We start from the raw sequence: 14,710 nt of genomic DNA, 5'->3' as shown, positions 1-14,710 counted from the left end.
TCATCAATTATGTCATTTACAAATAAAATTTTGCTGTTTATCCAATTTTTGAAAATAAGACATTTACCATTTAATTTGATATGCTTATTGCCCCATATTAGTTGCTGTCTGATATGCTTATATGTTAGTCGATTTGATTCTTTTTCAGATTTTGAGTTTATCCATGATATAATTATTTTTAAGTAAAATTCTGGAACAATTTCTTTTAGTTTATTGATTAGATTAATATTGTTAAAGTCCATTTTAAATATAAGGAATTCTTGTCCAAACTTGTCTAAGTAAAATTTTGGTAAGACTTTCCAATTGGGTGATGAGTCTTCATTATCAATGAGTCTTTTTACCCAATTATTATTTATGGATTCTATATATTTATCTATGTCTATCATTTTAAGTCCGCCGGCAAGATAATTTTTACTTATTATAGCTCTTTTAATTTTTTCTGGTTTATTATTCCATATAAAACTATATATTATTTTTTTAAATTTTGCGAGATATTCTTTATCAATATCTGTTACTGATGCAGCATAGGTTATATTTGGTAGGATTAGTGATTTAACAAGAGTTATTTTACCTAACATAGTTAATTTTCTTTTATTCCAATCTTTAATTATTTTTTCCGATTTTTCGTATTGTCTTTGCAAGTTTAATTTTTTACACTCATTTTTATTAAGTCCAAAATATATTCCTAATACTTTTATCGGTCTTTGTGTCCACTTAATGTTTTCAACTTTATCTTTACAAGATTTTAAATTTCCGAGCCATATCCCCTCTGTTTTATTTCGATTAAGCTTTAGGCCTGAAAGTGATCCGAAAATTTCGATAATGTTCAAAGTTAATGAAACTTCTTGTTTTGAATTTAAAAATAAAGTGGTGTCATCTGCAAGCTGGCTTAACTTTAGAGTATGGGTTTTATTATCTAGTTTGATTTGAAAACCTTTAAATTTTTTATCTTGTCTTAATCTACAGGCTAAAATTTCAACAGCAATAACGAAAATTATAGAACTCGCGGGACACCCTTGACGGATCCCGCGCTCAATGCTGAAGGGTCTTGAAATCCACCCATTATTCAATATACAACCCTTTATATCTGTATATAAAGTATTTATCCACTTCAATAAAGATTTCTGAAAGCCAAATTTCTTTAATGAACAATACATAAATTCCCATTCTAACGAGTCAAATGCCTTTGAAAAATCTAAAAAAAGAATAGCCCCGTCAACGTTGAATTTTTCTGAATAGTCTATAATATCTTGGATTTGTCTAATATTAAACCCAATATATCTGTTTTTTACATACCCGTTTTGATCACTGTGAATGATTTTATGCAATACTGGTTTAAGTCTTTGTGCAAGAGAATATGCTATAATTTTGGTATCTACATTTAATAAAGTAATTGGTCTATAATTGTCTAAATTTAACGGGTCATTTTTCTTGTAAATAAGGGTAATTAATCCTAGTTTCTGTGAATTTGTCAATTCTTTTTTCTCATAACAATGATTAAAGACATCTACAGCAAAATATTGTAAGTTGGACCAGAAAGATCTATAAAATTCAATTGGAAGACCATCAATACCCGGTGTTTTGTTAAGTTTCATTTTAAAAACAGAATTTGTACATTCCTCTATTGTCAGCTTTCCTTCAATTTCATTACTTTCGTGTGTAGTTAGTTTGCTGTTTATTTTTGTATTTTCAATATAATTCTCAATTTCTCCCAAATCTGGCTTAGTTGACGTATATAAATTTACATAATAATTCCTCCCCGTTTCTAATATTTTACCTTGATCCTCAGTTATTTCCCCTTCACTGTCCCTAATCGCAGTAAAATTTTTTCTTGTCTGTCTCGATTTCTCTAATCCCAAAAAATATTTTGTATTTTTTTCGCCTTCTTCTACCCATTTAACTCTTGTGTGAACCAAATGTACAATAAGCTGCACATTTATAATCAGCATCCGATTTCACCTATATGGCTGTACGGGCCTGATGAAGCTTGTTTGTATAGCGAAATATTGCATGAATCTATAAAATATAACATTTTTTTTATAACTTTCAATAGCGTATTAAATTATATTCTTAGGTCTTTATATATACATAATCTTGGATGGATACGTTGTGTCATTTGTTTTCTTGTTACTTGTTAAATTTTTTTTTGGTGTTTCGTGTCCTACCCTTGCAAACTAATTTTACAGTTTGCCCATATGTTGTGCTTTTATATCACTGCCTTAGGTAAGTAGAAAGTTGAAACTCAGCTTCAATTTTGTTATAAATACAATGTCTACATATTCTTTGACCCAAAGGTGTATTATTATATCTGCCATTTTCGATGTGTAAATTGTGGTTAGAAATTGTTAATTTACAGAACTGTCTAATAAATTGTTTCGAGATATTCAACTTTGGATAAGTCTCAGGTTTATATTTATTTTTTAGCTTGCAATATGTACGTAATTTGTTTTGGTCTTCAATTGATAAACGTGAGAAGAAAAACTTTTCATATCTTTCTTGTAATCTATTTTTCACTGCAGATATGAGTTTTTCTTTTGACAGTGTTCCTTTATTATTCCAGACATGGTCAAAACCAATGAATTTTATGAACTGAAAAATGTGTTTGTTAAAGGTGCATGGAAAGGCACAGGCAACTTTTCGATTGCCTTATATGCTAATTTTGAAAAAAAATCAAAAGAAGGTCTTTATACAAATACAGCCAGTATTTAATTAAGAGACTGCGAAATAGCAAATATAGAAATCGGGTAACGACCAAGTTCTGCCATACTGGTAATATTAGCAGCATATTTAGTGGCACCAAGTACAAATTTACAAGTATAAAAAAATATTTTCTAAATCATCATTTATACCTGGTATTAATCTTGTGTTCAGGTTAAGAATGTACGGACAGCACAATCTCTTCCATATAAAAGTACAGGTTTAACACAGGAGTCAAAAGGTATTAAGAGCAAATGTTTATTATTATTTACACAATGAAATTACGTTTAATCATAAAAAATACTTAAGAGCTTTCTTTCTAAGATCTTCAACTGCAGTACTGAAAGAATATGGTGCTCTCATTACACCATCTAAGTATTTCTACTCTTGAACACTTTTGATAAGATTTTGATGAAAATAAAAATTACAGTCTTTCGATAATTTACCTGATTTATCAAACACTATTATACGAGTTTTTTTTTCTATATTCAAGGATAATTTCCATTTCTTATAACAAAGTTCCAATGATGATCAAGAGTTTTGTAGCCCTTCTTTGGTTTGTGACATTAATATTATGTCGTCTGCATACATCACTCAATTTAAAGTTGTGTTCCCTATATCTACTGCATCACATTTCTCATCACGGTATCCTGGAAAGCCATTCATAAGTAAATTGAAAAGAAGGGAACTCAGTATACACCCTTGTTTTACACCAACATTTGAGAGTATGCAATCAGTTAGTCCAGAATATAGTTTAACTGAATATCTAACATATGTATGCATATATTTGATTAAAAGTAAAACCTTGCCACTAATACCTTGCTCAAACAGTTTAGAAAATAGAAAATCCCTCCGAACTATATCAATGGCTTTTCTAAAGTCAACATTACAACAATATACATATTTTTTTGCCCTAATCATCTTATCCACGATAGGTTTTAAACATGATCAATTGTTATGTTAGCTTTTCTAAAGCCTATTTTATTTTTAAATAGTGTGTTGTTCTTAGTTACAAATAAATCTAATCTGTTGCATACGATCTTTAAAAACAACTTACTTAGACAACTAGAGATTGCTTTACCTCTGTAGTTACTTGGATCTCTAAAGTCTCCTGTTTCAAAAAGAGGTTTAATCATACTTTCTGTCCAACAACTAGAAAATAAAGTTGATTTCAAAATCATATTGAAAAGTGTGTAAATACAATTCAATATATTCACACTAGAATGTTTAAGCATCTCATTACTTGTACAGTTATTCTTTAAACTTTTTGTAGCTTTAAGCTCTTCCTTATATAATAATCAAGTAAAACATTCTTTTACTTTTGACTACTAGATCACTTTCCAAAGGTCTGTATTAATTAGATTGTTACTTTATAAAAATCGAACAGATAAACAACGATCCACAAAACACTTCACAGAAAACTTAAGATTGACCCATACAAACCCAACAAAAAATTTAAAAGGAGAACTCAAGTGCTCCAACAAGATTGGCATTCCAGGTTCCACTGGTGGAACCCGTCACACGTCAATTCATGTAAAATGCGTCGCTGGACATAATTAATGATGTCAAAATGTGGAAAAGGCGATGATTTTGTGTCAACCAAATTAAAATGACGGCCTTGAAACTTTGGATAATACGACTTCAAAGATATCAAAAACCCTTGGTCCAATACATTCTTTGTAAAGAGCAACCTCTTTTCATGCAAATTATGGCAGAAAACGATAGTCCTGTAATATATTATCAACTGTGAGATAAATATCTTGTATTTTGTTGCCGTTGAAATGCTTCTATTTAGAAGTTCAAATGAGAAAATTTTATTCGTCTCCTTTGTCGTAAAGTTCGGGGTTCATTTGATTAAAATAGTAATCAAAGTTTAAATTTTTCAGTGACAGAACATCATATATGTAGCGGAACGTGAAGTTAAAGAATATTACATGATTCTTAATCTTTATCAGAAGCCCCTGCATGTAGTCTACCTCAAACGAATAAAAGTACAAAGTACAAGTCAACTAGAAGAGATTCACATTTATGATTCATAGGAATGCTGCCTGTCTTTCTTTTCCCTTGCCTGTTAAAACACTTTTACTAAATGAAGTTTAAATAAAAAAGACTACGCATCGTCAGAATGTCAGTTTCAGAGAATGTTATTTTTCAAAAAGCGTGTTTTACCACAAGTAATGATAAAATAGATGCCTCATTTTTAATTATATGAATTTTTTTGAATAAACATGTTTTTTTTTATATTGCAGCTTGTCATGACAAGGTAGATCTAGTTTATCTTGTCGATTCATCCGGGTCAGTTGGATCAATACATTTTAATAAGGAAAAAGAATTATCAACAATTCCCTTTCACAATTCATTATTGGTTATAATGATGGCCTTGTTGGTGTTGTCACTTTTTCAACGATTCCACGTGAACAGTTTAAACTAAACGCATTTCTTGACAAATCTGCTTTGATATATGCTATTACAAAAATTCCATATTTGACTGGAAAAACCTACACAGCTGAGGCCATTAATTACGTCAATAGTCATATGTTTATACCTTCCTCTGGATACAGAGCAGATGCACAGAACATATTGGTAGTTCTTACAGATGGACAGTCAGGTGATCCTGCCAAAACTCTTCAAGAGATTAATCGTCTTAAACAAAGGAACACTGTAGTCATTGCTGTTGGAATAGGATCTGGTGTTTCAAAATCAGAACTAAATGCGATGGTGTCCGATCCATCATATGTTTTATTTGTAAATGACTTTGATGCTTTGAAGCAAATTCATGATGTTGTCCACTCAGTAGCATGCAATCATGGTAAGAATAACTTTTTTTGTTTTTAATTTTAGATTTAGATGTAGCTTGAAATTGAAACAATAAAATAAAGATGACAATAGTAATAAGAATAAAAATAATAAAGCTAAATAAAAAAAAATGTATATACCGCTATATCCATTATGTACCGCTACAACGGTATATCCTATATGTACCGCTACAACAGTATATCATATATGTAACCATACAACAGTATATCCTATATGTACCCCAACAACGGTATATCTTATATGTACCCCTACAACGGTATATCATATATATACCCCTACGACGGTTATCCTGTATGTATCACTACAACAGCATATCATATATGTTCCCATACAACAGTATATCCTATATGTTTCAAAACAGCGGTATATCCTATATGTACCCTACAATTAAGTTACACCTTTAACAAAAACAACAGCTAATAAATTTGATTGTATTATTTGTATTTGTCTATTATAGGAGAGAGAGACGAAAAATGCCAACGGGATATTCAAACTCATAAGTCGAAAACAAACTGACAATGCCATGACAAAATAAAAACAAAAAACGACGAAAAGACAAATTACAGTACACAAACATAGAAAATTAAAGACCGAGCAATACGAACCCAACCAAAAAGGAGGGGGAGTTGCACGATGTTGTTTATAAACGTAAATATTTTTTCCAAAATTATTCCAAAATTTTATTTTGTAAATGAGATAAATACAATATGAGCTTTTATCACAATCCCTCCCTATTAATATCATTAAAGATGAGAAATTTTAATTATAAAAAAATACGTATAATCGTGATATCATTTACAATATAAAACCTCTCGGCTTTTTTTCAAAATAAAATTACAGGTTTTGGCACATACTCGAAGATTATTATGATTCGCGAATTGAAATACCAGTATCTGACGGATTGAGAAAGAGTAATAACATAAAAACAAATATAAAATACAAATTCAAAGACTGATTGACATGCAGAAGTGAACCAATCAAAATATATTGTTACACAATAATATAAATTTGCGTTTTGAAGAAAGCGGGGATTACGGATTAAAACATGTTTAATTTGTTTTCTAAGTTTGTCAAGAGTCGCTTTCGGCAATTATATCACTATGTGTCAAACTATCTTTATTCTTTGTTGAGCAATGTTTGAACATAGAGACGGGATGGGCGCGTTGCATTTGTGCCAATTTTTACGAAATGCAATATTCCATTTGCGCCACAAGGTTATATTTCATTTGCGCCAAAAAATAATAACTACATTTGCGGCGTCTTTTTACAGGTAACATAACGGAAAAGGTTAAGTATGCATCGAATATGAAATGTTGTAGAGTATCATCCCCTGGGTAATTATGTGATTTTATACTAATTTCTCATACAAACTGACTTAAGTTAACCCGATTTTTTGAAAAATCTCAGCCGCATTATTTTCGCTGTAAATAATGCGGTGAAGGAAATGAAGATAGACAAATAAATTGAAAATTTTTAAATTGGTAAATGATGGACACACCGGCTGCAGTGAGATGATGAGAGGATGAAAACACGTACTATGTTTTGGAGAAATATAGTATGCACCTATATATTATATATTGTAGTTTTGCCCAAGAACAGAACAGTGAACTAGTTTAAACAATATTTTATTCAAATAAATCCATACAGAAGCCCGCCTCCAGGTGTGGGATTTTTTTGCTGTGTTGAAGACCCATTGGTGGCCTTCGGCTGTTTTCTGCTCTTTGGTCGGGTTGTTGTCTCTTTGACACATTTCCCATTTCCATTCTCAATTTCATAGTATACAATTTTGATACATGAAATGAATAGGATTCAGAAACAAGAAAAAATTGCTTTTATTTATCTGTCTCCTAGTATACAAATAAATTTCTTATATGGTCATAATAGTGTAAGTATGGCATGTTCTGAAATAGTCAGTTTGTAAGAAAAAAATGTAAGATATTGAAGTTTCATAATAAAAAGTACTGAATAAACGTGGTAAATATTATAGAGTGTTGTGTGCAAAATGAAATGCGTAGGTTTTATAAATGATCAAGCATTTACATCAAGGATTGAATCGTTGTGAAAACAGTGAACTATTATGATAAAATTGAGAATGGAAATGGGGAATGTGTCAAAGAGACAACAACCCGACCACAGAACAGACAACAGCAGAAGGCCACCAACAGGTCTTCAACACAGCAAAAAAATCCCACACCTGGAGGCGGGCTTCTGTATGGATTTATTTGAATAAAATATTGTTTAAACTAGTTCACTGTTCTGTTCTTGGGCAAAACTATAATATATAATATATAGGTGCATACTATATTTCTCCAAAACATAGTACGTGTTTTCATCCTCTCATCATCTCACTGCAGCGAACCTGTTTTATAATGCAAACAGAAACTGTGTTTAAAAGTTATTGTTAAAAGTATCTTTTTCAAAATATCTTGTATTTACACTATTAACCTGTTCAATATATCTATTATTCATAATATTTACCTGTATAGTTGGCGCATATGAAACTTTTTATTTTGGCGCAAATGAAAGATGAAATGGCAATTGGCGCAAAAGCAAAGCACCGGACGGGATATATATCTTAACAATTAATGTAAATGAAAGGATTATAGTTAAGCGTTAAATACATGTAACTTGTGAATGATTTGTTCGATAAGGAATCGAAATGATAAGACAAATCATGAAATATAAAAAGATATAAAATCAACAATAGTAACTTATGAACGCACAATTTTCGGGTCATATATTCATAAAATTTTCAAAGGTTTTATTACATTATCTAGAAAGACAAAACAATACAGATCAATGTGTAATAGGATGATTTTGATTTTAAACAGTATCAGAACAATTAAATACAGCAACTCTACGGCACATTTTCATATCTACAAGTTCCCAGCGTATAAATTGCCATTCAGCATCGAAATTCAGCAAAATAAAATCACTTCGGTCACTAAGATCAATCAACACTATATATTTAAAGAGAAATTAAAAATTGTTTCCTGATTTTTGCCTCATAATCTGCGAACTCTGGTTTCGGAAAAGATTTACAAATTCTCTTGATTTGAAAATCAACCGCAGACTTTGCTAACTATCCCAAACGATTTTCCAGTTCTGTGGCATTCCAAACGAAAACATGTTTGCAGACTTTAAGGTTGCATTGCAATGAACTCAACAGCTTAGACTTAGATTTTCTTTCAGTGGTTATATAAATAAGACAATTTGAACTTTCCAATTGATTATCATGTCAAGACTATATGGGTGCACACAAGATAATTGGTTGTAAGGACAAATTAAATAAGAAAATATAGAAATTCTTCCAGACGGTCTACAAATTATAATACACTTACCATATAACGTTAGTGGAAATATCCTGTGTTGCAAATCCATTTAGATTGTAAGACAATCGTTCAAAAAGTGAGAAAATCTAATAAATTTGTTTAGTTATTCCTTTTTATTCGCAGATATATAAAGATATTTTTGTATTCATCGTCGGTTATATAGTAAGCTGATTCGTTATTACAGCCAGGTCATTAAATGGATTAAACAAAGCCGATTTTTTAAAATCTGTTTACTTGTTATTTAAATTGTTCCTCTAGAACGTAAATACCTTTAGGTAGTAGAAAAGTACGATTTCTGGTTCATGTCAATACCCTCTTTAGCATCATATATTTTGGGGAATGTAACAACATGCTTTCAAAAGACAAGCTTTGTCAAGTTTCCCGAACAATCAAACGGAGTGCCGCATTTTGCCACGCGCTCTAAACAATATTGTATAGCAATAGACTTGACAAGATGTTTGTCCTTGAAATAAGACTCTGTAACCGTTGCATTCCACTCTGTTATACTCGAATTATTGAGAATGATCTGTTTTTTATATGACCATTAATTGTTAAATATGCAGTAGCCTGGTTAAATATTGTAGAAACAAGTATATTGGTTAGGGAAATATCAGAAAAACGATGAGGATAATACTAGAAGAAAATTGTATGATTTCTTATACAACTTGTGAACGCAGTTTATATGCTTGTTTAACGCCAATTATGGAATCGTGTCAGTTGTTGTCTAAAGCAGTATTACAAATGCATGCCGGTTACATACAAGTCATCCATGTATGAATTATGTCGTTTACCAGAAAATACAATACCAATATATTATTCGGGCATTATTATTCTCTGCTTTTACTATAGATACTAAATTTTAGGACTATCAAATCTTACAGGCGTTGCGAAAGCGTTTCATCAGAGTTGTATTATCTGTGTCGTTATAAAATGTCTTGCCGGGTAATAAATTGATATATAAGTAATACTGATAGTGAAATGTTTATTGATTTTAATCACTGTGGGTACTATTGTTAATTAATAACTAAACTCATTTGTTACCTCCAGGTTTGCACACGTTCTATATTGAACCACTTTTCTTCTAAATCTCTTAAATCACCTCCGTAATTACATCAAAACTGCATCCCTTCTTAACTTACAAACAACATTTAGAAGATGTGGTAAGATTGCCAGTGAAACAACTCTCCAAACGAGACGGACTTAATGACGTAGAAGTTAACAACGATTAGGTCATCTTACGGCCTACAAAACTTCAAATCCGATTACGATGCATTGCTTTAGGAATGAATTATGCCAAGTACCAACTACATAAGGGAAATAACTCTGTATTTCTCGCTCGCATAAGTTTTTGTTTCAAGGCTAAGTACAAATTCTGTATCAGGGATGGGTACATGATCTTTACAACCGCCGTATGACTCCGTGGTAAAAGCATGTCATTCTAAAAGGAAAACAACACTCATTAAAGTTTTTTCAAACTTCTCTGATGTTGTTTTCGTACAAAACGTCAAAGATAGTTTTCTTAAATTCGCTTGCATCAATTTCTTGCCGTTTAATTCTTTTTGTATTGTGACATTAACATAGCATTGCGTTCAAATTTTTTGGCTTATCTAAAAGACTATGTACCATTATTCCATCATCTTGATGCATTTAATAAACTAAAACACATTCTAAACCTCAACCCTGAACTTGTTTGTCATATTGGAGTCTTCATTAAGCAGTCTTTAGAACTGAGGGGGGCAGACCCATGTCAGACAAGTTCATGATTGTGTTTTTTACATACATTTGTAAATTGAACTCTTCCTTAAAATATGTTCTATTGTATTGTATTGCATTGTATTGTATTTAATTGTATCATTGTTTGTTTGTATTGCTTGACCCTTATGGGTGTAATTTTGCAATAAAGATTTATTATATAGGAAATAGAGTAGCGATAATTTTCAGATGCCAAGACTGGTGGACATAAGGAACTATAACGGTTTTATATGTCTCAGGTGAACAGGATACTGCAATAGCTCTTATGTGGGTGGTGTGACAGAGGCTCTCATAAATTAGTATAGACACTATCTATGTCTTCAGAGACAAGTTTCACCAAATCTATTGTTACCATGAAAAACTCAATAACTATGACAAACGGCCATCATGTCTCTGCTGTCGTATACACCTCCTCTTTTAATGAATTCACATTACCATTATTGTCAACCTATCAAGTAATTTCCAACAATAAAGAATGTTATCTTACCGGACCACTGTAGCGCATCAGTCAATGTTGAGTTCAAGGCTATATATGGAATTTCAATCAGAAAGGGGCAACTAAAATAATCCAAATACAAAAGTTTATTAACTTGTCACGTATAAATGTGCAAGAGATATAATCCATAAAATGTTACTTTTCAACTCTACAATGAAAATGAGACATTCAATTGTTACAACCAGATACATATGTCTCTGTTATAACCAATCCAACTACTAAATGATTCGTCCTAGCACGCATAGACACTGAGACAAAGATATTTGGGAGCATTACCATATTAAAATGGGCTATTTGAGATTTCCAATAAAATGACATTACTCGACATAACCAGCCTATCTGACCGTATCTCGGCCTATTGCATTGAAGGATGACGGAGGGGAGCATAGACTGCATGATTTTTTGGCTCGTTGAATACACATACTTAGTTGGAATAGATGCTATTTAAAAATTAGCACAATCTGCTATTTTAATTTTTACGTATTTTGTAATTACATTTTGGATGATTTTATTGACAACAAACTTTCAAGGGAATAATTTATTCAGTTACCGGTAATCAAATGCACCAATCATTACTTCGTCATTTCACTTGACCCATATATGTATCTCTCAAAGGTTAAATTCTTAAAGCTACTTAATCAAAATTAAGTTTGAAAAAATAAAAATAGAGTTTGACCCGGTTTTAGTGGTGCACTGAACATAGAAATATAACCATGTGAAGGTGCACTGTGTCTTTAGGCCACATATTCATAGTGGGGACGTTAAATCCGACGCCTCTTGTAGAGAGAATGCCACGCTCTCTGCGCACGTTAAATATGCATGAAATGTTTGCCACTAAACGTTAAGCAACCAACTATCAATCAATCGACAGTAGTGTAACTTGAATTTTATTTCTGGTGAAGTAATTGATTTGAATATTGGCAGTCAAAGCCTCAACTTGGTTAAAAGACGTCAATGCCAGTAGGGAGTGGACTGTTAATTGAAAATCTGAATAATCATGAAATAATAATATTTCGAATGCGCATTAATCAATTTATTTCAATGAAACTGTTGGTTAAAGGTTTAATTCAGAATCATGTGTCCGGGTAGGGTAGCGTGACATATCTTCATGCGTGAATTTAGCGGAGGTCATTTCGAGGACTTTAGCGGGAAAGTTTGCGGACTTTAGCGACGTCATGGACTATAAGGAAATTTGTTGTGGATTTTAGTGGTGTTGTAGACTTTAGATGAATTGTGGACTTTAACGGTGCCACAATGCGTTATAATACAAAGTCTGGTTCATATTCATCTTCTCGTCCGAAATATGCATATGTAAAAACATATGCAACGAACCCTGAAATACATGGCCCTGCATCCTATAAACACTTATAGCGTTGCGCAAAATCGACATATTCTACACTGTATTGGGAATTAAACGTCGAAAGAGAGCTGTTTTGACTGCATGGCGCATCCAAAAGGAGGATTTAGGAGGAGGGGCATGTTCCTAGATCCCCCTTATCCAGAAAAGCGCTTCGGACGCATGAAATTATTAAACGTGTTGTTTTCAATTTTTTATTCAAAATCCTGGATCCGCATCTGGCAACGAAATCTTATTATCTTATGTTGTTCTATATTTCTATGTTTCTTGCCTAACACATTTCAGTTAATGATTTATGTAGTAAAACGAATGATTTATGTAGTAAAACGAATGATTTATGTAGTAAAACGAATTCGGTGGTCCCTCCCCCCCCCCCCCCCCCCCCTTTTCCAATTATTTGTTTATCAATAAAATGGATAACATACTATAAGTTAATTTACTTCAAGGGATATTAAAAAAAAAAGCTTGCAAATGTCTCCGATAGCATTCTCGTTAAACAAAACAACACATATCAATCCTTAATCGAGCACACCTTCTAAAACACAACCTATATAGGGAATTTATCATCAATACATTTTATAATAAATGAAAAATAATGAATAGTTTTGATTAGAAATTAAATGGAAGCGATAGTTTTATCTCAATTTCAACTTTTATAAAGAGACAGATTCTGACAAACATTGGTTTCGATATTTTTAAAATTGTCAGAAAAATATCCTGCTAAATATTTCTCCAGCAATAAATATAATAAAAAAACGGATAAAAAAAGAAAGAAAGAAAGAAAGAAAGAATAACATCGGATAACGAAAAAAAAAAGGCATAATAAAGTGTTCATCTGCAAAGTATATTGAAAAAAATTGTTGGTTACCAAAATCCATGGAAGATAACTCAAATCGATTGTTTGATATGTATGGAGATACGTGTTTTTCTACGTGATCTTATGTCAGTGAAAATAAAGACGGGAATCTGGAGAACCACGTGATAAATAAAATTGCAAGATTTCTATCATTTTTTCGTCGTGATAAAATTATTTTATATGGACGAAAATTCCAGTGTAAGATTTTAAAAGTCTTGGAATACTTGATTTAATCTTGAGCGACGTATTTAATCAAATCCAATGATTGGCAATAACCAATCCCATTAGGCCCGTACGTCGAGTTACGTACGCATGTTATTTTATTGGAAATCTCTATAATAACATATGTCCGACTCGGGGTGTACATATAGTCCTTATACGGCTAATTTACATACCACATCTCACCGACTTGTTCTTACTATAATTCCTTTTGTGAAAAGAGGCCATTAATAGTAAACCAATAGTAATTATATGTCTCTGGCCTATTCCTACTGAAAATTAACCTAGCCAATGCAGCTTCAAAATATGGTCATGCCCACATGACATGTCAGGCGGTCTTCTTACAGTGTTTCCACATGCACCGAGGAACAGACCTAATCCTGATTGATTGATTGCTGGTTGCTTAACGTCCAGTGGCAAATAAATCATACATATTCAGGACGAGCACAAATAAACAATTATTACGACAGGTAGGTAGGGGACCGCTGGGAATGAAGTGCGGGAAATCAAGATGGAGGCAGCGCTTTATTCTTGCAACAGGCCACCTACGGACTCTCTTGGTGTTTTAACGCGAGTTCTGTCACGCGCAGAGAGTGTTGCAATCTGAGGCATCGGTTTTAACGTCACCATTCCATTCGGACGTGACCGCGTACTTATACATCCTTCACGGCCAAATGGACGCCAAACTTTAGCAAGATTAATAAACAATTGTTACGATATATAGGTTCTGCAAGGTAGGCTGACCGGAATGAAGGGCGGGAAACTACCACTGGATATTAGGTATGTTGAATAGTGGCAGAACTAAAGACGCTTATAAAGGCCACATACAGACCCTCAAAGTTCTTGAAAGGGTTATTTAAACATAGCACTCCCTCATCGGATTTAACGATAAATCCCGCCCAACCAAACAAATACCCAACTTTTGCAAGGGTTTTACTGCCGAAACAATTATTACAATAGGTAGGTTCTGCAAGGTAAGCCGATTGGAATGAGCTTGAGCCTTTAAGGAAAGTTTGGCTGCCACTAGAAATGAGGATATGTTGAAGAGGGGCAGACCTTTAGACTCGCTTCAGGCCAACTACGTACACTAAATAATGTTTGCAAGGTTTTATTTTAGGCGGGACACTCCCTCTACACAACGCTTTGGATTTAACGTCCACATTTCGATCGGACATGGCTGCATA

This window comes from Mytilus californianus, unplaced genomic scaffold, assembly GCF_021869535.1.
Source record: "Mytilus californianus isolate M0D057914Y unplaced genomic scaffold, xbMytCali1.0.p SCAF_4, whole genome shotgun sequence".
NCBI classification, from domain to species: Eukaryota; Metazoa; Mollusca; class Bivalvia; order Mytilida; family Mytilidae; genus Mytilus; species Mytilus californianus.
Note: the sequence above shows the minus strand (reverse complement) of the source record.